Raw genomic sequence first — 23,381 nt, 5'->3', positions numbered from 1 at the left:
TTAAAGTTAATTAAAAAAGTGAAAAAACAGGGTTTTTCCTCCCCCCCTCCCTTTCCCGCCACCCTGCGCGGGAGCAGCCGCCCCGGAGGGCGTCGCGGTGGGAGGGGGGCGCAGGCCCCCCGTGTGCGTGGGGGTGTGTGTGTGTGTGTGTGTGCGCGCGCGCGCGTGTGTGTGTGGGGGGGCACCTCGTTTCGGGGCGTTTTCGGTGACAGCTCTTTGTCTGCGTGTCGCATCTTCGCCTCCGTCGCACGCTTACGCCCGCCCGCAGCTCCCCCCGCCAGAAATCATTTTATTTATTTAAATTTATCTTTATTTTATTTCATTATTACTCTTTTTTTTTTTCCCCGTTCCGCGCGGCCCCTTTCTGGCGAGCAAGTTCGGCGCCGCCGTAGTTTTGTGGGCCGAGGAGAGCCGAAGGCGGCGGCGCGCGGTGCGTGTACGCGTGCGGGGCGGCGCGTGGCTTTGGGGGCGACCCGAGGAGGCAGCGGCCGGGACGCGGCGAGCCGCGCTCGGGGTGGAGGGTCCGGCGGCGGAGTTGGCGCMCGAAGGCCCGCGGCGGAGTTGGCGCCTTAAATTTGCCAGGTTTCTCCCTCCTAGGAACGCGGGCCGCGTGCGTGGGTTAATCCCGGCCGGCGCCTCGGCGAGCGGGAGACGCGGGAGCCGCCGGCGCGGATGGAGGAGCCGGGAGGGGGGTCCGGCCGGGGCAGCGTGACGCTTGGCGGCAGCGGGTCTGCCACGGAAAGGCTGCTTCCTCCCGAGGTGGCTTTTTCGACGCGCTAAAACCCTCCGGTTTCCTAGGTGCGTCGCGACCTTTCGGTAGCTGAGAACTGGGTCGCCCGTCGCGCTTGCTGGGTGATGCTTTTCCCGGTTTTACGCCCTCCAAAAAAGAGGTGTTTTCGAAGGTGAATAGGTGCGGCGGTCTCGCTAGGGCTGCTTTTTCCTTTTCCTTACGCTGGAAGCTTCGTTGGCGTACGGTAGATAGCAAATTTGCACTACCCAAATACGGCATAGCTGAGAAAAAAAAGAGTGACACAGCAAGTATATTATAACTGAAAATTTGGACCGGTATGGGTGGTGCTTGCACGGTCTTGGGCCTGTTGGAAGACTTGTATTCTTTGTGTTACTAATTTAGCCTGAAAAAGGAAAAAAGAAATGATTTGTGTGGGCTGGCAGTATATAATGTATATATACATATAWATGTGTGTGTGTGTACATATATGTGTGAGTGGCGTAACTGTCCACCTTATTGCAGCTAGAACCCCTATGAACAAAAAAGGCATTTTCCTTACTTTATGGGGCTGTGCTGTCCCCTTGCAGTTCAGAGGCTGTCGTCTTCAATTTGCATAATATTTCAGCAAACTTGTATGCATTCTGAGCTGTTTACGTTGTGCCTGCCTGCTGTCTTCTGTAAGAGAAAGTGAAAAATATGYTACCTGCGAAACTGTATGTAGTATGTGGTACATATGTAATTGTATATGTGGGCCTCTTGCACAGCAACAAGGAGAAAAATATTTTAAACTAGGAGAAGGTAAGCATAAAGCTGCAGATTTGCAGAGGGGCTTACCGAGTAGTGGAGTATCTGTAGCTATTCTAGCACTGTTTTGTGAAAAATGATTAAAGTTCAAGTTGCCACTTAAGGGGACAAACAGCTCTTGATGTTAGATAATAAACAGTAGTAACTTTGGCAATACTATACCTGGCTCAAAGCCGAGGGGCATGATGAAATGTTAAATCTCAACTTATTTGCTCAAGATGGGTATCTGTCGTTTGAGACGTGCTGCCAAACAATATGGCAGCACAAATCCTTGCTTCCAAAACAAATACCCTTCCTGAGAACAGAATGTGGCGTTTGAACACTCAGAATTAAGGCCCTCGCTTCTTCCTCACTACGGTTTCATTTCAGTGCTTGCATTTTCCCTGAGTCTTGCCCTCTGATAAGGCTAAAACACATGCTTGCAATTGCGTGACTAATTCGTATAATTAGTCATACACATCCACTGTAGATTTATTGGAATAGTATCGCTGTCATTCTCGCGTTGTGACAGTCTGGGCTTGGGAAGATGTGTCTTCTGCTGATTTTCTTTGGTCTCCTTAGCATGATTATGAGGTAGGTTGCTTACAAATGTTTGAAGCCTTTAAGATTATTAGACTTGCTTAATTATATAATCATATTTTCAGTGAACAGATCTACTGGAGATCAGTACCTTGTTGCTTGCTAATCTGAGAGGGTTAATTTGCATGGGACTTTGCAGGGATTGTCAGAAATGAAGGTGTGAGTGCTACTACTAAAAATATCCTGTCTCCTGCATAAATAGTTTGCCAGTTGAAAAACAGTATATTTTGTATAAGGAAACTATTTATATTACAAGTTATTCTTGTTTTGCTTGRTTGACTGTGTTTCTTTGAAGCATGGTTCTTATCTCTTTGATCAAAGAGGTGGAATGAAAAAGTAGTTTTTAAAGTTAGATTAAAATCCTGTCTTTAAAGGAAGAATCAGGAAAGGTTTGGAGTAACAGGTAAATATCTGAACCAAGTATTCCTGAAAGGCCATATGCAGTCTCTGATATACAGCAGCATGTGGCTACCACATCTACATACAAGCTTTAATTGCTGGCAAGCAAGCAATTTTTATTGGTGGTTATATATTATTTGTATTGCTGCAGCACCTAGGAATCCTAGCCATGGACCAGGTTTCAGGGGGGTAGGAGTGATGCAAAAATAGAACGAAAGTTGTCTCTGCTTCCAAAAACTTGCAGCCTAAACATGAGGCAAGAGATAGAGGAGCAGAGGAAGCAACTGGGTGGTACTAGGCGGCAGGATAGTCGGTAGCCCCAGCAGCTCAGCAGCCTGAATATTGAGGGTTTTTAAATAGATATTGCAGCAAAAGTGCTCTCTAAGGTCTGCTGGGAAAATAAGTGTGGTACAAATCGTAGATCAGATGGGCTTTCTGCAAAAAGATGGGCTGGAGGAGCTTGCTGCCCGCTGCTGTGCCGGAGTCTGCTGCTCCCTCCCTGCGGCTGGAGCTGCTTGAGCTAATCCAGCCCGTCTGAGCTGGCACGGGCTGGGGAGGATTCACACGCGTCGCCCTGCTGACAGGTCTGAGGTGTAGCCGCGTACCGCAGGGGCTGTGATGAGTGCCGAGGAGTTTTAACCTCTTCTCCTGACATAGCAGGATCCGGAGCAGGTCTTTTGCCCGGTATACAAAAATTAAGGCTTGCTTGTAGACCCATCCAATGTTTTGCATGTATAGCATTGCACATATGAGTCAGGGTATTTCAGGACGGGTTTAAACCACTGCAGCAGTGTCTACRTATAAAGCTGACCATTAAAGTGCTACAGCTTTGGCGTGGGACGAACTTTGAAGTGCTTTAAGGCATYTGAGGCCTGGTCTAAATATAAAGGATGTGTCAGCTTACCTGGGCTCCTGTCATTTCCAAAGGTAAAACTGCTGAACTGGTTTGGAGGTGCTTCAGGCCTGAACTAATTTACCTGGTTGGGAATATAGGTTAGAAACTAGGCTTCGCTTGGCTTTGGGCTGGAGCCAATGTGCTCTGCAGGGAAAATGCAGRCTAAATAGCTTTTGTGCTGATAATCCCGCAATACTTTTCCCACCATTTTCCSTGAAAGATCGATAGGTTTTTGTGCCTTGACTCAGTCGACTGGGAAGGAATTGTAAAGCACCTCAGCACAAAGACCAGTGGGATTTTCCCTCAGGCGCCCTTGGGTGAGTGTGGAAAAAATGAGGACGTGGTTTTGTGAATGGACTTTGCAGGGGGAATCCTTGCTGCTGAGCCAAATGCCTGTCAGATGTGCCATGCGGACAAGGTCGTGTTGCCTAAACTTGGCATATTTGTAGACCTTTTTAAGTAAATGTGCACATAGGTATTCTTAAAATTTCTTTAAACATGCTTACTGGTTTACCTTGTTCTCTAAACTGTGGCAAGCTATCCTGGTTGTTATTTTTAAATGGATGCAGGTGCATCTGCCCAGAGTTTCACCTTGACTTAGTGAAGCCAGTGCAGGTTGGTGAGTTACAGGGAAGTGATATGGGAAAGCAAAAAAGTGYGGATGACACGTACATCAACAACTTGCTGTTGTGCCTTGGTTAGTGAACTCTAGAGTATCTGTATTTTGCTACGGAGATCCATAAATTGTCATTTACTTAAAACTGACCAGTGGGAAGGAATCTTGGATGCCTTTGCTCTTTTCTGCGAAGAAGAAAGTTCTTTAAATAGTAAAGCCTGTCTTGAGCAAATATCAAAAAGGCCTTAATCAAGGCTGATCCTACAACTAGCTATTTTGGATCACAAATAATCAAAATAGCTGTTTTGAGCTATTTAGGTTTACATTGTGTTTATTTTGAATTATCTATCATGGAATGTACTATGATACAAGCTATTTAGCTGAGAACTGGGTTTCCTTGGTTGAACTTTTTTTTTTTTTTTTTTTTTTGCGTTTGTAATTTAACACCTCAGATGCAAAGGGTCTCTTTTTTGGATTTGCAGAGTGTGAAGACTTTAAAAATAAATCAATATGCAAAGCAAGGCAGAAAGTAGGCTTACTTCTTGTATTCTTACGGTGCAAATGTGAATGAGGAAGTGTTTAAAAACCGAACAAACCTTTAGCCTTCCTGCATATGTGAAATTCAGTTCTTGATTATGAATAGAGGGATAAATTTAGAATCACAACACTACCGTGGGATCAAATGATTTTAAATGGTATTGAACAATATCAACATGTGTAGGTGTTGATAATGTTATAGACCTACTACTATTCTTTTTCCTTCTGGTAATTTGGCATGGACTCCAGGGGCCTAGAGAAGGGGGAGAGATTCCTGCTCAGCACAGGGATCCTCTGTCCAGAAGTTTTAGAGTAGTATTTGATAATATTTCAATGCAAAAGAATAAAAGGGTATTATCATCTTTCAGAAAAATGTGGTATTGAGAGTTTAACAATTAAAACTAAAATCTTCTGTTTTTTTTTTCTTTTCTGATAAAATTCTGCAACTTCTGGATTGAAGGAATAGGAGAGAAAATTCCAGGCCACTCAACCAGATTCTTGTGTAAATTGTAAAAGAAAGCTTGTATCTGAGAACCCTTAGCTTTTTTCTTACTTCTTTTAAATAACAAACTTATTACCTATCCYGCCTCTCTTTTTTTTCCCTGCACTACAGCCTGTATTTTGCTCTTCATCAGAGACTTTACATCCAGTTTTATCAACATACTTCAAAGATCTTTGAATAAGTTGAGAGATACACTTTTTACTGGAACTGCTGTTCAGCCTTTGTCTTTGAAGTTAAAAAAAAGTCTGACTAACGTGAAAAGGATTTTGATGCTTACGACCAGTTATTTTAAATCATACTGGAAAAATTGTACGTGAAGATAAACAAGTCACTAGAGTTAAACCTGTTGCAGACTGGGTGTGTAAGCTGAATCGTTTTGTCTGTCTTGTGGTTCTTAAACTTGGTTGCTGGCAATAGGAGCCCTGGGTCTTCTCCCTAGTGCTGCAGGCAGCTGGCAGTTACGGTACTTGCTCCTTTTTCACGGGACGAGATTTGTGAGTGGACTTTTAACAGGGAAGTTACGAGTCCACCAGACTCCTTCTTTCATGCTCTAGTTGTGAGTGGCGCTCAGCTGAAAGGGAAACAACGGGCAGCGCTCTTTAATGATGGAAGATGCTGAGCTAGGATTTGAGGAGAGGTAGGTGGATGCTCTGGAAGCACTTACAGTAGAACCCAGTAGACCATGCCGCTTTCTTGTGTGCCTCATAAGTTCGGATGCAGTAGTAAAAAACTGCGTGTGCAGTGCTGTTAGAGTATGAAGCTCAAAGTTTACAATATGGTTATATCTCAACTTACTGTACAGTTGAGCACAAAGTCCAAATATGCATTAAAGTATAATTAGCGTGAAGCCTAATTTGCTCTTGAGTGAATAGTTAGAATTTCTTGGAATTGATTTAGAGTGTAAAATCTCTCTGCTCTTGTCTCCAAATGTTGTTTTAAAAACGTTGGTTCTGGAATAAGTGAGAGGCACTGGTGAAGGTTCAGGTAAGACASCACGTTGTGCAGGCCTCTGGGACCYGCATGATAGGAGTTGACTAGCTCTGCCTTTGGCTGCATGTAACTTCTTCTTTTTAATTTTTTATTTATTTTTTTATTAAGGTTATGAAAATCCAGCATTTTAAAACATGCTTTATTTTGTCTGCAAGCTTTCTTGGTACTCGATTTCAGCTATAGCTTGTTATCCTAGGAATTATTTTTCTATAAAGATCCTTTTCTAGTGTTCTCTGTGAAAAAAGCTTTTATGTGAATTTTCCTTGGGGGCCTGAAATTGCTTTCCCAAGTTCATATTTTAGTGCGATTGAGTTGCTTTCTGTGTGGAATATCCACTGAACATAGTGGGAGCTGTGGGATCACAGTGCCTCTGACAGCTAGATTAATAGTTACGTCCTTAACCTTTAAAACAATTTACCCAGACTTGACAGTGTTGGCATGAAGTTCTGTTTTTTTTTTGAAGATGCAACAGTGGTAATCTCTTTGAGGCCTGAAATAAATAATAAAAAAAATGCTTTAATGAATTTACAGATGCCATTGAAAATAGCACTTGGCCTGTTTTTTTTACTTTTTTTTTGGTTGTTGTTGGAAACGGAAACAATATTGTATATACAAGGCGTGCTGTATGGAAAATAACTATCTGGCAAATATAATTTAATCTAGTTTTGCTTTTCAAATTCAGTGAAAATGGAAAAAATAAACTACCTAAATCAGATTAATTAAATTTGTTTCCATGTGTCACAATGTGATAATTTAACATAGTTTTCTGATGATTCTATGAATGATGTTTAAATACAGCATGTTGGAAAAGTACAATTTTATACTGCAAACTAGAACCAAAACCTAGGAAATTCCATTAAACAGATCAAAAACTATTTAATTTGTAAAGCCGAGCATTCAAAAGTTAGGAAAAACAGATGCAACTGTAATTATAATTGTGTAGCCACATGATATTTTTCCATAGATTCTCTGACTTATTCGCTCTATGGGTTGGACTAACAAAGTGGAACGGATTAAGGTTGCACAGATGATCATAAATCTGTTRTTCTGTAATTTTAGTGCTTGATTTTGCAACATACTTAATTTTCTTCTAATATTTTTAGATGATAAGATTTCTTAGGACATAAATTTTTGTGTGAACTGAACATCGCACATGTATTGGTTACTTTTTGCAATATCCCTGCAAGGCAAAGAAATATTATTGCAGTTTTTGTCCCCATTTTGGGGGCAAATAAAATAGAATCGCGGAAATTGAGTCATCTCTCCCCATAGCAGGGTGTCAGTGAAAGGCTATAGGCACTTGACAGGTTATCCTCAAGTACCCGGTGCACTAGACCACGCTGGTTGCATGTGTAGTTGTATTAAATTGGGTGCAACTTGCCGTGACTTTGCCAGCAAAGCGCGAGAGGCTTGGCTCGAGTGGTTTCGCCACTGCCAGCGAGCAGCTCGGATGACAGGCGCCTCGTGGCTTTCCTCCTGCAGAGCAGGGCTTCCCGAGCTGTGGTGTGCATGTGCTTCTGGTGCGCCACCTGCCCCGAAGCGGGGTCGGGATGTTGGGGGTGAGGCAGCAACTCYTGACACCAAATACGAGCAGGATCTGGGAAGAGGTGGCTCTGGATCGTGGCGTTCAGAGCTGCCGGCACTGGTGGGCGTTCGTCATTTTGAAGTTTGCAGGTGTGTTTGTGCTCCTGATTGCGGGTGCAGATGCAAGGGAGCCAGACGAGTAAGGAAGGGGAGAGGTGGGTGAGGATCATAGAATCGGTAAGGTTGGAATGGACCTCCGGAGATCATCTAGTCCAACCCCCCCTGCTCAGCAGGGTCACCTAGAGCATGGTAGACAGGGTTGCATCCAGGCAGGCCTTGAAGATCTCCAGAGAAGGAGACTCCACCACCTCTCTGGGCAACCTGGTCCAGGGCTCCGTCACTCTCACAGGGAAGAAATTCCCCCTCACGGTCAGGTGGAACTGCCTGTGCTTCAATTTCTGCCYGTTGCCTCTTGGGACTGGGACCCTGATTTTGGAAGGCTGAGGTACGTGGGGAAGGTGAGGAGCAAAGGCTTAGCATTCGGTGGCCAGGAGATTGCGCAGTGCCACGAGACCGGTTGCAGGGATGCAGAGAGAGATGAYGAGCGTAGGTTTTGTGCCCTCGCGTGCGCGGAGGGAAGTGTGCCTTTTGGGTGGGGATGGCCCTGGGGTCCTCGTTTTGGGCCGCGGGAGGGTCCTACTGGGGAGAAACCTCATCCAGTGGGAGGCAGGAGGGGACAACCTGGTTTGGGAGGCTGCGTCTGCCTGTATGTCCGTAGAAGAGCGGAGACGTGTTGCTGCTGATGGCATCCAAGCAATCCGCGGCGTTACGGCCCAAACCGAGATCTGCCCTGCGCSTCGCTGTCGTTGCTGACTTGCTTGCAGGTGTAGGCGTGCGGCGCTACGCGCGTGGAGAGCTCGGCTTGCCCACTTCTTACCGTTGCCGCAGAACATGCGGTTGAAGAGATACCACAGGCTTTCTGAAAACAGTATTAAACAGCTTCTGAAGGCTTTTTAAGGAGGTATTTTAAAAAGGAGAAACATGCTTTTACTCTTGGGTCTCCGTCCAGATGCTGGAAAATACCTACATTGAGTAATCCATATATTTCTTGTGCAACTGATGAGTTGAAAATAAACTTTGCGGCTTGTGAAAACAGTTTAAATGAATCTGGCTAAACAAGGTCAAAACTTCATTGCAGAGGTTTAAGGTGCGAGAGGAAATGCACGGAACAGCCATTACGAATGGAAAGCAAAAAAAGAACGTGCCTGGAAATCTTTTCCTCCTTGTGTGCTGCCCCTCAGTCTGCTGGCCGGGGCAGCTTTGATACTAAAACTGGTGGCGGTTGCTGCAATTTGGTGTTTGGCAGCCTGGTGCTGTCAGGGCTGTTGCGCCGCGCTGCTCGATCTGCCCCGGGAGTAAATTTGCTTGCTGCAAAATTAGGCGCCTTTGAGAAGTCCTGAGTATCGAAGCAAAGCCCCTCGCTGTCCAGAGGCTGTGTGGGTTTTTTCTGCGTACAAACAGCATCTCTGTGGAATAAGAAAGTATTCCCGTTTCACAGATCGGCCCAGGCTTGTCCAGCTTGCCACAGGGAAATTCAGAGGTCTGGTATTTGACCGCTGTATTTGCATTAACTTATTGAACAGTTGGTCTTCAGCCTTTGGCTTTTGGTTTAAACGTTCTAAATCCAATACAGCAATATAATTTTAATTTGTTTACTGAGAAGGTTCTCCAAATAGGCCTCCCGGAGTGTGAGGAATGGGAAACAACTGCCCCTTGAAGACAGAGGGGCTGAGCTTGTTTCAAGCTGGTTAAAAGCCTTCGGTTCAGAGATAAGTGTGCGTTTCGCCTCCCGACCAGCAAGGTACGGTGAGGTTCGGAGCACGAAACGAGTTCTCCCCTGACCCAGGGAACGACGCGCGTGGTTCGGCGCGCAGCCCTGCTCCAGCGGCCCTTGCCGGTGGAAGTAATCGAGGAGCTCGTGGTAGGCTGCGAACGGGGTTTAACGAGCGAGCGGCTTCCCCCTCCAGAAGACGGCTGTGATAGCTGCGCGGCGTTTCTCGGCGTGCGCGAGGGCGGCAGCGCTTGGGCGCCTGGCGGGGAAGGAAGCGCTATCTGGAACTCGGAGCACGTGAACAGGCTGCGGGATTAAGTGTTCTCTGCTGCGATGAGTGGAAGTTATGTCTCCCAAGTGCCGGAAAGCGCTGAAGGGCTGTCCTCTTTCCCCATCGGCAGGAGGTAACGAAAGGGCGCAGGCGAGGAAGGGTCGTCGTAGGAGAACGCGGACGCCGAGGGCAGAGCAAGAGCTGCCCCACCACGCTCACCGAGCGGTGGAAAGGTGTGTTGTGTTTTTATTTTTATTTWTWTTTTTTAAACTGCTAATAGGATCCTTGCAATTTGATGCGCCAGTGGCAGGGTGGTCATGCTAGGGTGGAGGCATCTGCTGTTTGGGCTTTAACCCAGCYGCGTCTAAGTCAAGGATGTGAGTTTTTCTGTAGGCGACGGCCGCGGTGCCGTAGCTCGTGGGACGGCGCGAGCAGTGCCCCTGCCCCGGAGCCGCGCGCAGCCGGCACTTCACGCTTTTGTAACGCGGGTCTTGAGAGCAGCAGCAGGAGAATGAAGTGGAACTGAGTATTTGCATCCCGGGGAAGACGCTGCGGTAYTTTTTAAGGGGATTAGATCACTTACGTGCAAAGGTCAGGCATCAGCGGCTATAAATTCGTATCGTCGGACTCCTTGTCTGAGCCTGTAGCTCTTTCTCCCTCCCTGTTCGCAGAAGGTTGTCAGAATTGAAGATAGTCTCCCTCCTCTCCTGCAATCAGTTGTGTTTCCAGAAATGGCTTTTTTTCCCCTCCCTATTTGAATATTGAAACTAAGCTTTGTTCGTTGCAGTTTCTGTTCCCACTTCACTGTCTAAGACTACCCCCGGTCTCTGAAAATACTATGAATACTGAGATCTCTGCAAGCTCCTTGAATACATCACAAGTTTTGTGCACCTGGGCATTTTGAACCTCAGCCCCGTTGAAGAAGAAACAAAAGTTATCTCCCCCCCACACCCYGAAATGACCCGTGAGCCTGCTCGCGTGGGAGAAGGTGCGTGCGCCTCTGCGCAGCCGTCGGAGACGTGCCTTTCTGCTGCACGGGCACAGCTTTGCTGCAGAAACGGAGCTCGGGGCAGTGCCGGCTGCAGAGTCRTTTATTTATTTATTTAGAGCCTTTGGACCTAGTTTCTAGCACCTATTTCAGTCGCTTCTGTTTTGAAATGGCATTTATGTTTTGAAAGGATTCTTAGTTCGGACCTTTCTGTCCTGTGTTTTAACTGTGATGATTCCTTGCGTTCAGACTGAGGATATACTGATAAGGAATATTTTAGGTTTTACTGGTTTGAATATGGCTTGAAGCCTGTTTTTTTTTTTTCTTTTTTCTTTTTTCTTTTTTTTTCCCTTGGCTTATTAATTAATTTACTGGTCCTTGATTTTTCTTTTTTCAGAACTTCACAAGTATCTCGCTTCCCTGTATCAGGGATCARTTAGCCGTTTGCACAGCATCTTGAACATAGCTGGTATGATTTAAAAGAAAGACTTTTCTCTTTAAAGGGAGAAGAGTTCAGTCCTTCTCCCCCTTCTCCCGGCCCCAAACTGCTGCGGGACTTTGCCTTGCCATATAATCCGTCATACTGTGGGGGAAGACTCGAACGAATTCCTTCTTGCAATGAATGCATCCTTCTGAAGGATTTCTGTGCTACCAAAGGCTGTAGTTCAAGAACAGGCAGACCCCCGAAATGTTTCTAAATGTTGGTGACAACTTTAATGTAGTTGATGCATTATATATTTCAGGACCATAAAGCGCCTGCTCCARAGGAGAAGGTCCACTCAGCTCCTGYCGAGTTTCTAAGACAAGCTTGAAAAGGCATCTTGGCTTGCATTATAGGTTAACCCAAATAAACATTTAGTAAGTAATAGCAGTAATTAGTATTTATAATGAGGTAGTAGCAGTCAACCTGAATTAGCCCAAGCTCCCATTGTGCCTGGAACTAAACAAACAAGCTACTTAGGGAGGGACTGCCATGATCCAAGTATATTTGTCATTTCTTGCCTTACATTGGAAATATTCTATAACGTAATATTTAGTACACATTTTTTTTAAGAGCCACATAGGTATAATATTTAATAATATAGGCAGTGTRTGTTTTGCTTCCCTTGATCCCTGTTGGGTTGATGTACCTAAGCTCTGTTTATGTTCTCTCTTTAACTGTCTTTAAATTCTAGTAATGCTTGCAGTGACATTTTATGTCACTCCTTGTAGCAAGTATTATTAGAATTTAAAGAATTTAAGAATGCCTATGGACTGTAGACTTGTTTACTGCTGGCATGATAGTGATGAAATATTTTCAAACTAAAAGTATACCAGCAGTTTTCATAGACACAGAGTATTGAATTAGATACTTGAATAATGATCTAATATGTAATTACAGTAGACAGTTTAAGGGAAAGTGGCAGATGAAGAAAGCTTATTTTCAAAAAGACATATAAAATATTGAAAAAAACTCCTTTATTCTCTACCATATAGAGTTTTTCACTCTCAGTTGTTTTTCAGTACTAGTTGCACATTCCCATTAGAACAAGTAAGTTCTGGGCTGTAGGTCTTAGGCAGCTACAGCAGTTTACCGAAAGTTTTGAGGAAATAATATTTCAATATTTAGACTTTTATTATGAAAATCTGAGCAAGCTGTATTGCAGATTAGACCCTTACTAAAGCAAACCAGGAGCTAGACATATATTGCAGTCCCTGTATACCCATCACTGTAAAATATGGCATTATTTGTGTTTATATGTTAATATGTACTTGTTCAGTTACTGTTTAGCCACTTCTTTGATATATGTTGCAGTAGTGGAAAGTATTTTAATAGTCAACCTGAGTGTCATTAACTATTTTTCATGTAAGCCTAATTTATTGAAGCTGGTGATATCTATTAAACATCCATTCACTTACAGCCTGTCCCAGATGAGTAATTTATGTTCATGGCATAATGCTCTAAATATTTAAGAAGGTACATAAAAACTGTTACTTAAAAATGATGTTACTACCTTTTTAGTGGAGAAATGCCAGAGTTGTTGGCTCTGCTCTGGYGCTGCTTTGGTGCCTGTAAACACTAGTATGCAATTATATATTGTTTTTATTACATCAGGACACTTGTCTTATTCAGAGCAAAGGATTGATGGTGCTTGAGCATCAGTCAGTGGCTGAGTTTTGTTTCCTCCCCTCATCGTTCACTGTATGGTCTCATACTTGAGTTGCTGCACTGAATTTGAAATTTTATGAATTGCTCCATTGTCTTTTCYGTAGTCCCCCCAGCTACGGTATTTGAGCTTCACAATCACTAAATTCATCTGAATTTATCTTGAGTATCTCTTGTGAGATATACAAGGACCAGAATTTTTGTTTTATAGGCCGAAGGCCCTGGGAGTTCGAGGCCAACTCTGGAAATCCAGCTGCGGACGATTTTGGTTCTTAGCTTGATAGACTTTCAGGGGCAGTTAAAGAGGTACTCGTGTCTTGTTCTCCCCCCCCGAATTCTCCTTCAAGCAAAACAAAAAAATCCACGCCAACTTCAAAGGTACAAGTTCCAGCCACTCAACCTGAAAATATTTTTCTTAAAAAGCTCGGTTGCAGAAGAATGTTTGACAGGGTGATAGAAGGGAAGCACTTCATCCATTTAAATATGACTACTTCCTAAAAATTAAGAAAAGATTGTCTACACTAGTGAAAACTAAGTTAAACATTTCGCACCTCAGTTTATTTGGGAGTAATTATTTTGTATTTCCGTGGTGTAAGCAGTGTGGATTGCTCTTATCGMGAATTTACTCTCTTATTCTAAAGGAATAGTGTTTTTTTTTCCCAATTTGACTTAACTAGATTTGCCCAAGATCTTAGAGGATGTTCATGGCAAAGCTCAGAATAAAACCAAGATCTTCTGGGGTGCAGCCCTGTGTTTCAACCGCAAAACAGTCCTTTCTGGTCAGCACTGATATTGCAGCTTCTAAGGCAAACTTATAGATGCGGAGCAATTCATGATGAAGTAGGAAAATTTTCTTGCTTTCCTGTAATGGTTCTTCAAGAAAAGGGAYGGTTAAGTGTATATTGAGAAATCTCTGCTCATTGAGGAGTGTATATTTAATAATGGCACCTTGAGCAAAAGAAGTACTGTAATCCCTGAAGTGTTGTCTGCTTTTGTTGTTGCAATACCCAAAGAAGAAATATTTTTTCTAATAAAAGAAACTAGCATTTTTTTTAGCTTACTGGCATGATCTGCRGCAGTGAAGTTTTGTCCAGTTTCTAATAAAGATGCTGCATGTGATTWGCATCTTTACAAATCTGGTTTTGCATCTGCATGTCACTTTATGGGCAGATGCAYTGAGAGAGGAGGATGTTGGAGACTGTTCAGCTAAGGGGGTGCAGATGAAGGAATTTTCCTGAAGTGCAACTCAAAATTGATGAGCTGAGTAATTCTAAGAGGATGGACTGAAGGACTTGCCCATGGTTGTGCATTTAGAATAGTCGTTAACATTTCCACCTTCCTCATGACAGACACTTAATGGCTTAGAAATATTGATTATGGCTGATGTAACTAATGGATTGCAGGTTGTTGCCCAAATTGATGGAGCAGACTGCGTTGTCGTGCTCTGCCGTGCATCCAACTGATATGTGTGCAAAAGCTTGTTTTTAGATCTGGGAAGTTTGTAGATAATATTTTTCCATTAAGGCTGTATAATCTCACTCTTCTCCCTGCAGCTTGCAACTGCCACTTGCCTGAAATTTGCTCGCTGGTGACAAAACTGATGCTAAGGCACCGTGAGCGGGGACCCAGGCGTCGGCTTTGTGCCCTCTCGCTGCTGAGGGTAGCGCCTGGGTGGTACAGGGTTGTTTTTTTTTTTTTAAATTGGCTAATCACATTTTAATGTGGAAGTCTATTAGCGGAGCCCCACCTCCGAGGCTTTATAACGCGCTCGGGCACGTGGCCGCGGAGCTTCRCGGTGCCCTTATCTCCGCGGCTGCTCCCGAACGCGCTGCTGGCCGCTCCGGGGCCAAACTGCCTTGGAGAGCCTAACAGCGCTGTTGCGGGGCTGGTGCTGCRCCTTACGCTCTCGCGTGCATCCTCCCGGTGTCAAAAAGGTGTCGTGTAATTTTCTTCTTGATACTTGAAAGCAATTCCTCAAGGGATGGCTGCTCTTACATGTAACGCGGTTGCATCAGTGCGTTCGTTGCTGCTGCGTAGTCTGTCAATACTGGTGTAAATGTCTTCATAAAACCCTTGTGTAATCCTCTTAGTCAAGCTAAAAATATGCAGGGCTTTATTTTATTGTATATGAAGATTTTATCCAGGGCAAGGTTGCAATTGCTTCTAAGCACGTGGTACCCTTCTTGTGTGTGTGGTTTTTTTAAATGTTTTGGCAACGTTTGTTTAGGTTATTACACCCTATCAGGATCTCTGAATTGGCTGTAATTCCTGCTTGAAATGGTTTAGATGACATTTCTGCTGCAAATTTAATGAATGTGCATGTGCTGTGTAAATGCAGTAAAAATTTATTTTTTGCAAATTGTAACTGAAAGAATGCTGTAAATAATTGATTTCCTTGTAGTTGATAGCCTGCTGAGAAAATGGCCCTGCCTTTCTTTTTTTTTTTTTTTTTTTCCTGTCTTTTTTTAGGGGAAAATATTTGCTTTGCACTCCCAGCATAGGGCTGAAGTGAGCTCAGCCTTCCYGGCGAGCAGGGAGCCCAAGTCGTTTGGTTCTGGTGCGGGGTGCTGTGGTGTTTGTGCCTTGCCCATTTGCTTCGAGCAAAATGGTGAATTGCACAGAGAGCGCAGAGGAACGAGGAAAACTTTCCAGTGGAATAAAAAAGATGCCAGTGCCTGCTCCTACCTATTTCCGTTTTGATGCTAAAACCATAACTTTGAATTTTCAAGGTTTTTCTACAATAAACATTTTGGCTGTTGTTGCATCTAATGTAGACAGAAGTTTTGCATAGAATTTAATCTTTGGGAGAATGCATCTCAGAAGGCTTTTATCTGGGACAACCTGGTAACACCACTGCTCCAACCTCCTTGTGAGATGCTGAAGAACCTGCTTTAAAAACTGAAATAGGAAAACATCAAAAAGTGAGCAGAACTGTATTTCTTGGAAAGTCTGGAAYGTTTTTCTTGTGACTTGGTACCACAGATTGCATTTTCAGATTGCAAGAGTTGCTGTTGCTTTCCCCATGACCTGGTTTGTGTCTTTCCAGGAGAAAAATCGGTTCGCTCCGATAAAACTTTGCGGGCCGTTTCTTCGTAAACGCTCTGTAAAACGTGTGCGGCGTTGCTGGGGCAGCCGTATCCTATTCTTGGTGCAACCCTGGTTAACATGTTTTGCGCTGACGCACCTCCACCCTGCATAAAGTAAACTCTGCTGGCAAGACCGCCGTTTACCGGCGTCAGCCGCCTCCGGTACCTGGCTCACCTTTGCCAAACCCCGCGGACGGGGCCGGCGCTCTGCAAGCGTGCGTGAGCTCGCTCCCACCGTGCTGCCGAGCGTTTCCCCTCTGCCAAGGACTAACGCGGCTGTGCGAAGCTGCGCTGGGTTGCAGGTGGCCTGACTCAGCCGTATTTTGCTTTAACCAGGTGATTGGCTTGGGTACGTGCCGTAAGTGTTTACTGGTTACTCGGTGCTACCTTAAAATCATTCTGATTTTCTCCCGTGCTCTTTGGAGAATTAATTCACTTGCTAAAATGGCAGTCTAAATGGCCACTTTTCAATAGCAGGGAAGAAATGGGTCAACTTTTGTATCAAATCATAATTAAAATGAGTTTCAAGCTTTCTTTCAGCTTAATTTTGAGCACTCGAATCATTCCTCAATGATGATTTTAAAAAAAATCAGGGGCTCTATATCTGCTAAGGGATGCAATGAAGACCCTGAATTGAGGCAATTTTCCTCTGCAAGTAAGAAAACCTTGTTACCTCAAACAGATGTTTACATAGCTTGATCTCAACCTGTGCATATGGGGGGGAAGTAACTTTTCTCAAGTCAGTGTCTTAAGTATACTGGCAAAAAATAACAAACAGGAAACCACAGCTCATAACRTGAATTTGTGAGAGCTGGAAGCTATAAGAACCTCGCCGGCTTAACCAGTTTCAAGAAAACAGTAGAAGTTAAATCATTTTGAAAAGCTTGCATCACTGCCCCTGTGCTAGTTGTGGAAAAATGAATGATGTTTATAACGTCTGTTTACTGTGTTTCTTCCCAGATGATACCAGTTGCTCAGTGTTTACTATGGACTGGACAGAGCAGTTTAATGTTCTCCATCCCTTGCTTAAGGGGAAAAAAGCAGTTGTTTATCCCTSTTCTTGGATGCCGAGCTGGAAAGAGGCTCTTCAGCAGGGAGACAGACCGCCATGGTGTGCTCCTCCGAGCCGTTCGGTCGGCAGGAGGGAAGCTGTTGTCAACGTGGAGAATAGCTCATAGCCTCTGCAGTTGCTCGAAGGATGGGCGTTACGTGCAGCACTGAAGAGAAGCCCTTGGCAGGAGAAAGCTTTACTTGTTCCAGTAACCCTGATCTTTTGGTTTAGTGTTGGTGTCCATCTGCCTGACCTACAAGGTCCACGTGGCGGTCGGGCTAAGAGGGATGCCCCTATCAGAAGTCTTTTATTGGGTATTATAAATCAGGTTTGGATCTTGGTTGCTTCTTGAACAGGTTKAGTCAGGTTAGTGGTCCAGTTCTTTGAGAGCTGTCTTGCACGACTGACTAGTAGTGACCATGAACCAACCATGATTATTCGCATATCATAATTCTTAGCTCACTTTTCTTCTTCACCACTTCTTTATGTTYATTTTTACTTTTCCTGTTGATTTTCCTTGCTTATACGACTATTACATGCTTTTGAGCATCATCTTTTGAGGTTCATCTCCTTCAGGCTATGAATCCACGCTTTGCTGCCTGCAGCAGGAGCTGAGGATGCTCCTGATTCTGTATTGATGCACGAGAAATCCTGTTGCTAGATATATTGTGGGAATAGGATGAAAAATGCTATCRAAGGATCAGCTGAGCAGAGACTTTTTGGTGAATCACGCTTTTGTTTAGAAGAGTGCATTTTGCCTGTTCTTCGGTACCTCGGTGTGTAACGCTTGTATGCCTGTTTCCTGACTTTAGCAAGTACAGAAAATACTCGAGAATATCTAAAACTTGTGTATGCCAGGTTAACTTCTGGAAGCGGGAGAAGAAACTGTGAGCGTGAGCCAGAGTTGAGAGGTGGAGCCAGCGCGGCGGCGTCCCCCGGATGACCAGGTCCCCGTCGTTCCTGATGGTCGCTCCACAGCCTGTGCTCCTCGGCAGCTGTTGCTGTTGAGTCGCAGCCGATCTAGGCTTTGTCCTTGCCACTGCTTTTCTTCATCTTCCTCGCAGCCTGAGAGGGGCTCTTAGCTCAACCTGCTTCGGCTGAGAACGATTCTATGACTCTACGAATGTGTCCAGCATTAACAAGCCTGTATAAACCATGCCAGCAGCGTCTGTTGCCCCTGTCATAGGCTCTCTTGCTGTAGTAATTTTAGCAGAAGTCGTAGGTGATTTGTGGCCATGGCATGGACGGGAATTCAGGCAGCTTGAGCAGTAAAAACGAACAAGTCTTAAAGCCAGCGTGCAGGTTTTGCAACTGGCGTGTCAGGAATGCTTGTTATCTATACTCTGTCTCCAGCCAGATGCAAATGCTATTTATTTAAACTGATTTAGATAAAAAGACCATTGCAGTACATCTACAGGCTTGGTGTTCCAGTTCCCTGTAGACGTGTAACAAGAGCTGGATTTGGTTTTGAACGTAATCTTCAGCACAGGAGCACGATGTACTGATACCAGATTGCTCGGAAACTTTTGCAAGCAAGGTTAAACCATTTAAGAAAACTTTTGGGAAAAAAAAAACATTCAAAAGTGTTTTACTTTTGAAAGGATAGCTGTCACTTGAAGTGAATRTATATTTAGGTTAAACTCCATCTTTATTGCACGTAAGTATTAAAGTGCTGTCTGTAATGTGATCCAGCAGTCCCCTCTGAATGCTTTACTGAGCTCTTTGGCACACCTCAGCTGCAGCAGAAACCTGTTAAATGAATAGCCTTGGTGGCTAATACTATTTGCAGTGTATTCTCCCCATTTTGAGAATGCTATTCAAGGCTCTGGGCTCTGCTCTTTCAGCTTTTCAAAACGTAGCGTCACGGTGAGGAAATTCAGTATGTCCTCCTGCATTGCCTTTGCCGTGCTCCACTTTCTTGGATGCGGTTGCAGGTTCTGTACAGTTCTTTTGATCTGAGCCTGTTCATTTTCCAAATAAAGTTTCACCGTCATTACTGAATTTTTAAAATAATTTTTGTACCCCGAGAGGTAAATTACTTAACCACAGTAGGCCTCTGTAATTGGGACCATTAACAAGTGAAGTAAACAACTGCACAAGTATTTTAATGTTGGCCCTAATTTATTCTGTAGTTTTGGCTGCATTCTTTTGGAATTAATAATGTTWAAAAAAATGTATAAAGGTATTAGAAGAAGGGAGGGTAGAGGATAAATGGTGAAGTGTTTATGCTGCCTTATTAAATTGATTTTGGTCTTGTAGAAAAATCTCTCAGGTCCTTCCGTTGCTGTTGGGAAGGGAAGCTCGAGGAGGATGGTGCAGACTTTGCCCGTGGTTGGCTGCGTTAGGTAGCTAAGCAGGACAGGTTTCTTCTGCGTTTGGCTGAGTTGCCAGGTCAGCATTGCCGTAATTGCTCGGTTTGCAAGGAATCCAGAACAAATGCAAATCTCTGTCCGAATGGCAGGATCCTCCGGAAAAGTTTCTGCGCTGCGGCAGTCGTGGGCAGGAGGTAAAATAGTTCTCGTGCAGCCGGCTGTTGCGTGCGTCTTCCCAGCATTGGGACGAGGAGACGGGGACTGGATTTGCGTGCTCTAGTAGTTGACAACTTTGCTCCCCTTTACCCTTGGAAATTTTAATCTCTGAACAAGGTCACTGGTGTATTGGAAGCTGGCGATCGTAACCGGTGGCAATGAGCTACTGGATGCTGGTGTTTAGTAACAGGCATGGAGTCTTTGAATTTAGCAGTGATATGCAAATATTTAACTTCCTTTTTGGTTTGTTTGAGGAATGAGAAATATGAAAGATATTTGTGGGAATAGCCTAGGTTGTACGATGRCTTGGATTTGATGCGTCGGTAGTTAGCGATGTGCTGCGTACGGTTTCTCYGGGGTGCCGACATCGTCCTCGAACGACGGCAGGAATTTCTGGTGACCYGCCTCAGAGGTTGATGCGGGAATGGCATTTACTGAAGACTTACCCATTTTTTGAATATTTTAGAAAACATGTTTCCCCCRAGGGTTGGAGATGCTTCTTGTACAGCCTGCTCTGAGAGTTAAGGAATGTGAAGAGTTCACCTGTTTGAATTACCTTTATGTACAGTTTGTTTGGGCCGTGTAACAAGACTGAATTATTATATAGCTGGTTATAGCAAATTAGCTGTGAATAAAAGCTTTACTTCAGTAGGAGGGTCAGAATATACTTACAATTTACAATGCCTTTAGCAAATTGTGTTCCTCGCCGGTTTTGTGTTTTGGTTCGTAGCATAAAATCATTTGCTCATTTTCTGGTAGTTTCTAACCCCTCTACATAATGCCTTTCCTAGTAATTAAACATATACCTAAATTTTAGGTAGCTGCAGCAAAACCGCTGCTTTGAGAACTCTGAGAGCTTCCCTTCTCCTGATTTCAGAGTCTTGCTTTGTGCTATTTTATTCTTTTATTAGAGTGTTTCAATGATTCAATTAATATTGATGTTAAAAAGTCCTCTCGGATAAAGCAAGTCTGGACTTCAAAGAACATCTGTTGAGGAAGAAATATGGAATAATGGAATGGTAGAAAGCATGCAATTCTTTCGGCTTTGTTTTTCATTTTGTGATGGTTTCTTCTGACTTCACTAGCRACTGCAGCCGTGATGTCAGCCAGGATACAGTTTATATTCTGCCTGTCGCCCGAGTGATAGATTGCAGTGAGTGCTGCCAGAATCATATATTGCCTGGGAGATTGTAGTAAGTTGCTGGTGGAATTCTGCAGAAAAGAGCCAAAACTGGAGGACTTCAGGAGAAGCCTCTTGAGTAGTCATCTCGGGATAAAATCTGCCTCTTCCCTTTAAGAGCTATGTAAAGTCTCGTCTCTGAACATCAGGAAGGTAGAACTACTTGTCCATGTTCTAGTAATTAATACATCATCACTACTTATAGTTGTGGTGCTTTCAAAATGTTGTCTCAACAGGTTGTGTAATAATACGGTTTGGACCACTGCAACTCTTAGTAAGATCATAAAAATATTTATTTGGAAAAAGCTCTAAAAGGGAGACTGCAAAAAGGGAAGACAGATGAGGTGCCAGCAGTGAATGARATTTATTTTCTTTTTTTTTTCCCTCCCCATCAGTGTATAAAAGTGTAAGGCACTGCAAACTGAAGTTTGATTTATATGTAGGGAGCTACATTCAGTCGGAGAGCAGTTTGGAGTCCCAAAAATGCCCTCATTACTGATRGCATTTTTAAAAAGAAGGCTTAGATTCTTGATTTAGCTACCAGAGCATTATAGTCAGGATTTTTTTTTTTTTTTGCAGTATAAGTTATTTCACCGTGACCAACACTACAAAAGCTATTCCATAATTGTCAAATCTTTAAGAGCCAGTGCATGTAAGTGCCAACGCCGAGCATACAGCGTAGATCCCCCGCGAGCAGGTGGGTTGACGTGGGTGAAAAGGACGGCWGTGGTCAAACGTCGAGGGAAGTGAGAGCAGCAACGTAGTGAAGAGAAGAGAGCTGAGGTGTGGGGAGGCAGGAGTGGGGAAGATCTTAGATGGTATAGATTTACCCATGGGAGTCGTTGAGGCTGTGACAGTTTATACCACCGTATCCTGAGGAGCGGACTCCAGCTAGAGAGGTATGTAGAAGAAATTTGTAGCACGCCAGGGAGTGCTGCAAGCTGTGGAAGAGACCTGATACGTAAAAGGGGCAGGGAAACGGTCACAGATCAGGAAGGGGCTTGAAGATGCTAGAAACTGTGGAAGCCCTTTATATAGTTGSAGAGTGGATTTTTTTWKAWWTWTTTTTTATTTGTATTTTTGTTTTTTAATGAACTCGGATGATCAAAACCCTTCATTATCAGGATGAGATTCGCTTTGAGAAAACACAGCCTGTCACTTCGCCTGTGCGCTTGGGAAGTTGGAGRTTTCCAGGCACAAAACAGGCGGTTCTGCAGCAAGGCTGTTCCGTGTCGTTGCAGGTGCCGGTGTTGAGCCTGGGTGCTCTCGTACAAAGTGCCATGAATTGTCGTAGCAAAGGAAATTAAGAAATGTATTTGACAAAACTTCTGTTTTAAAGCTAAATTATGTTGTCTCAAGTAGTACTTTTAAAAGAATAAGTCTTTGCCAGTGAACTGCAGAGAGGGTGAACTGAAAAGCAGCTAGTATGATGGTGCGAGCAAGAAAGAGAAAACTTAGAAGGGTTAAAAGCAATTAGCAGGTTTTTAGTGATAAGACATTTAAAGATAACTTAAGACAATTTCAACTGCTTGTCTGCAAGATGTTGTGAATTCAGAAGAAAATAAATCAGCTTGTGCTTGCGTGGAAGAGCCTTTAAACACACAAAAATCTTCAAGTCTAAATTTACAATATATAAAGTAAATCTTTCCCAGTAGGCAGTTCCGTCAGGACTGTGGTGGGAGCTTCATTGCCTCGTTTAGCRAAACGCTTGAGAAGAGGCGATGGGAGCAGTCCTGCCTTTGTGGCGAGCACGCTGAATTCGTAGACTTTTGCCCTCTAATGTCTGCTTCCTGTGAATTACAGCTTCTGCTATACAAAAAGTTTTTTTTTTTTTTTCCCTAGGGTGGGAAAAAAAAAAAGCTGTAGTGAAGGGGAAATGTCAAATCAAAGAAGCGGCTCAGAAACGCTCGCGCTGAAACGTCCGTAGCCGTCCAACCGTGATGAACAGTCCTGTTGATCCCTTTCTTCAGCCGTCGTGTCGCCTCCGACTTCGGGCGTGCAAAACCCCCCTCTGCCTTGCTGCAAAAATAAAATAATCTTATCTCCAGCCAATTTATACGTCCCAAAGAGGAAACTGGGATTTAGTTCTGCACAGTCAGCTTCCTGTAACCCGCCCGGGCTTCTGCAGCGCGGGGGAGCTGCGTAACCCGGTTCTCGGCGCGTCGGTGCCGGCCGGGCGGGAGCGGGTTCGGTCGCTCCCTCGCTTTCGGGATGCGAGGTGCGCTGAAAACCGAGAAGCCAGCCAAGAGCTTGGAAAACATAAACCGAGGTGTCTGTGAGCCCTTTAATCAGGGCCGTGCCGGAGTCTGGCCGCGGCGTTCCCTTGGAGCGGGGCGACGCTGCGCGCCGGGCGCGCGGCTGAAGGCTGAACCCTTCCTTACCTGGAAGCCGGCGGTAGGAGCGCAGCAAAACCGCCCTGGGAATGATGAAACGTTTGATGCACCTCATTAGTGTGGTTATTGAACTGTTCGAGGGTTAAATTTTCCAGCTTTCCCACTCGAATCCTGAACACCTGCTTCAAATAGAGGATCTGCCGCAGATTGCGGTAGTCAGGCTTGTTGCTTTGACTCCTTTTTAATTTTTTTTTTTTTTTTTTTTTTCCAGCTTTCCCACTCGAATCCTGAACACCTGCTTCAAATAGAGGATCTGCCGCAGATTGCGGTAGTCAGGCTTGTTGCTTTGACTCCTTTTTAATTTTTTTTTTTTTTTTTTTACTGCTACTTT

The 23,381-nt window shown here is 44.2% G+C and overlaps 1 protein-coding gene across 1 annotated transcript in view; it reads left to right on the top strand.

The window, feature by feature from the left end:
* The first annotated feature begins 9,808 nt into the window (after positions 1 to 9,808).
* NCOA1 (nuclear receptor coactivator 1) overlaps positions 9,809 to 23,381 on the top strand; it is a 114,557-nt gene continuing 100,984 nt past the window's right edge. Inside the window, exon 1 of the mRNA XM_085305680.1 lies at positions 9,809 to 9,911. The gene's annotated coding sequence lies outside the window, so the exon portion shown is untranslated. The remainder of the gene's footprint in view (positions 9,912 to 23,381) is intronic.

This window comes from Rhea americana, unplaced genomic scaffold (genome assembly GCF_003343005.1).
Source record: "Rhea americana isolate MKP2758 unplaced genomic scaffold, rheAme1 scaffold_225, whole genome shotgun sequence".
Taxonomy (NCBI): domain Eukaryota; kingdom Metazoa; phylum Chordata; class Aves; order Rheiformes; family Rheidae; genus Rhea; species Rhea americana.
Note: the sequence above shows the minus strand (reverse complement) of the source record. Positions and strands in the feature narration are given on the sequence as shown.